Below are 3,411 nucleotides of genomic sequence, written 5' to 3' on the forward strand. Positions count from 1 at the left end.
TTTAGTCTTCATGCCTCTTCTATAAACAACCATCTCCCCTTTTGGTACAATGACAGATCAAACAGTGTTGCTTCTTGCAAACAAAAACCTTCTCAGAAACTCAGAACTCTCTTGCTTTAAATAAAATGACTAAATCCCAGATTTCTTTTTAAAAAAATTCTCTAGTGCTGTATTTCTTAGTTTTTATCTCAAAAGGGAACATCCTCCTCATCTCCCCCAAACACCCTGGGACCTGCCCAAATTATTAAAATACCCTCAACCTGATCAAGGCCAGAACAGTGAACCAGAGCTAGTGTCTAGGCCAAGCTGCTCTGAAGGAGGCAACTCAAACATTTTCTCCCTGCTTCCCTGGGCAAGGTCTGACTGAGAAAACAAAATTCCCCAAACTGAAAAACCAATACTAGTCTGTTTGCAGACTTTGGTTTGAAAGTATTATTGTTATTATTCTCTTCTGATTTCTGAGTCAGTTCAGTTCAGTCTTTGTCCTCTAGGTGTGTTTCCAGCTGCTGAGTTGTGGGGGAGAGAGGCCAAGTCATGATGTCTCTTCCCCTCTTTCATAGTTTCTTCCAACTTGCTAGGAAGCTCCTTTGCTACGATGTGAGTCAAGCAGTGTCCATTGTCTCTGTGCTATCTCGGAGAAGTCTGCATTGTACACGGTTCCTGGGCTAGTCCTTGGGAGTGTGGATCCCGTCAATGGGCCAGCAGCGAGTCTGGCTCCTCCCTTGTCACACCTGAAAGGCTGGTGGGGGGCATTTCTCAACTTCATAACATATTTCAGTAACACACACAGAGCAAAACTTCATAACTTCCCAACCAATGCGAGCACACACAATCCAACCCGATATTAATGTTCAACAGATCAAGACTTTTGAAATGATACCTCACCAGGCAGACTTTGTACAAACCATGTCATCGTTATATGAGAGTGGTGAATATGGGGCTTGCAGGGTGCTGCTTTGAGCACAGCGTGCCACACCTGGGCTTCCATTGCAATGGAGACGTACCCTTAGAGTCCATCTCTCCTGGGATAAAGATGGCAGCAGGGCTGGCCTGGGTCATCTGACTTGGGCTCATGGAGCTAAAGCTGAGGGGCTAAAAACTGTGGTGCAGATATTTGTGTTCACACTGAAGCCTGGGTTCAGAAACCCTCATGGAGCCTCAGAGGTTGGGCTCAAGCCCATATGTCTGCACTGTAATTTTATAGTCTTGCAGCCCAAGCCCCATAACCCTGAGTCAGCTGACCCGGGCTTTGGGACAGGTGCCCTGGGTGTGTTAATCACAGTGTAGACATAATGTTAGGCTACGTCTCCAGTGCAATGAAACACTCACAACTGGCCTATGTCACATTAATCAGGGCCATGTGGCTTGGTCTGGAGTAAAGTTGCAGTGTCCGTGTCTGGGCTCAGGCTCAGTCCCCTGCTCTAGGAGCCCAGAAGGGTGGGAGGGAGTTTAGCGAGTGGAAATGGTGAAACTGCATTGAGGGGACTGGACCACTGACCTACCAGCTCTTAACACCCAAACTTTCAGTAACTCTATTGTCAGTGCCTGTGAGTATAATTTAAACCATAAGAAAAACCACACTGGGCTAGAGCAAAGGTCCATCTAGCTCTGAATCTTGTCTTCTGACAGTAGCCAATACCAGGTGCCCCAAAAGCCACTCCCCAGGGCACCACTAGGAGTTGAATCCAGGATCTCCTGTTTACAAAACAGGGGGTTTAACCAGCTAAGCCATGGTGCCTGCTGTTACTTAAAGCATCATGTCTGCCCACACCTGACTCTCTGCCAATCCCCACTGGGCCCTGACAAGCTTTGCTCATGTTTGGATTCTGTAAAGCAGAGGAGCAGGGGAAGGTTTACTCCCAAGGTGTGTGAGTGATTATTTGGACAGGTCTACGCTACAAAATTAAGTCGGTGTAATTACATTACTTAGAGGTGTAAAAAATGTCCACCCCCCTTAAGCAATGCAGTTATATCAACCTAATCCCGGTGTAGCTAGCGGCTCAGCTGTCAGAACTTTCTGGAGCTATGAAAGGGGAGGGGCCCAACCTCTGTAGCAGGAATGCAGGGCAGGCGAGTTCACGGCGGGCATTGTGGGATACTGGAGGTGGCCACTTATGGTGATATAATGACCAGCAGCATTTACACTGACAATTTGTCATTTTAAGTTTGCTGCAAAAAGCTCTAGGCCTCTCGTCAAGGTTGGGATTAAGGGGCACTGGGAATAGGAGGGGCTGTGGGTTGGGACAGAGGAGAAGAGTGCCGACCGAGGGAGCGTTGTGTGTTTTTCACACAACTGAGCAATATAATGATGCTGAAATAACTTTGTAGTGCAGACCTGGCCAAAGATTCTCTCTCTCTCTCTCTCTCTCTCTCTCACACACACACACACACACCCCTTGCAAGGAAAACCTCACCTGCTTCTTTGCTTTGCAGAATCCAAACACATGGAAAGCTTGTCAGGCCCCGGTGGGGATGGCAGGGAGTCATGTGTGGGCAGACAGGAGGTTTTTGCCACAGGCAGGCACCATGGCTTAGCTGGCTAAAGCACCTGTTTTGTAAACAGGAGATCCTGGGTTCAACTCCCAGTAGTGCCTTGTTGAGTACATCTTGGAGCACCTGGTATTAGCTACCGTCAGAGGACAAAACAGAGAGCTAGATGGACCTTTGGTCCAGTCCAGTATGGTTTAAATTACACTCACAGGCACTGATAATAGAGTTGATGAAAGTTTGGGAGTTAAGAGCTGATAGGTCAGTGGTCCAGCCTGTCACAGCTGACCCCCCTCCCTCTGGGACAGGGGCAGGTCTGGGCTCTCACACCAAATCGCTCATTCTGGCTGCCAGAATCCATGGGCAGCTGGTTTAGTTTACACCAAGGATTGAGTCCTGCTTTGTGCACCGTGTGTGAGAATGAAAATCCTAAACTGCCCTTTGAAATAACGAATGCAGCAGGACGTGTTATTGTCCCTGCCCCAAAGCAGACAGACCAATGGTCTCAGAGGTTGGGTTCAAGCCCATTTGTCTGCACTGTAATTTTATAGTCTTGCAGCCCAAGCCCCATAAGCCTGAGTCAGCTGACCAGGGCTTTGCGACAGGTGCCCTGGGTGTGTTAATCACAGTGTAGAGTCCAGGGTAATATTTCACTGTGGTTTCACCATTTCCACTCGCTAATCTCCCTCCCAGCCTTCTGGGCTCCTAGAGCAGGGGACTGAGCCTGAGCTGAGACACGGACACTGCAACTTTACAGCCCAAGCTGCCTGACCCTGATTAATGTGACAGGGGTCAGCCATGGGTGTTTCATTGCACTGTAGCTGTAGCCTAACATTATGTCTACACTGTGATTAAAACACCCAGGGCACCTGTCCCAAAGCCCGGGTCAGCTGACCCAGGCTTATGGGGCTTGGGCTGCAAGAC

General features: G+C 48.6%; 1 non-coding gene across 1 annotated transcript; it reads left to right on the plus strand.

The window, feature by feature from the left end:
* The first annotated feature begins 2,520 nt into the window (after positions 1-2,520).
* TRNAT-UGU lies at positions 2,521-2,594 on the plus strand. The gene has a single exon. It is a non-coding gene; the product is annotated as a tRNA-Thr (tRNA).
* The last annotated feature ends 817 nt before the right edge of the window (positions 2,595-3,411 follow it).

The sequence above is a fragment of the Mauremys reevesii genome, linkage group 12 (genome assembly GCF_016161935.1).
Source record: "Mauremys reevesii isolate NIE-2019 linkage group 12, ASM1616193v1, whole genome shotgun sequence".
Classification (NCBI taxonomy): domain Eukaryota; kingdom Metazoa; phylum Chordata; order Testudines; family Geoemydidae; genus Mauremys; species Mauremys reevesii.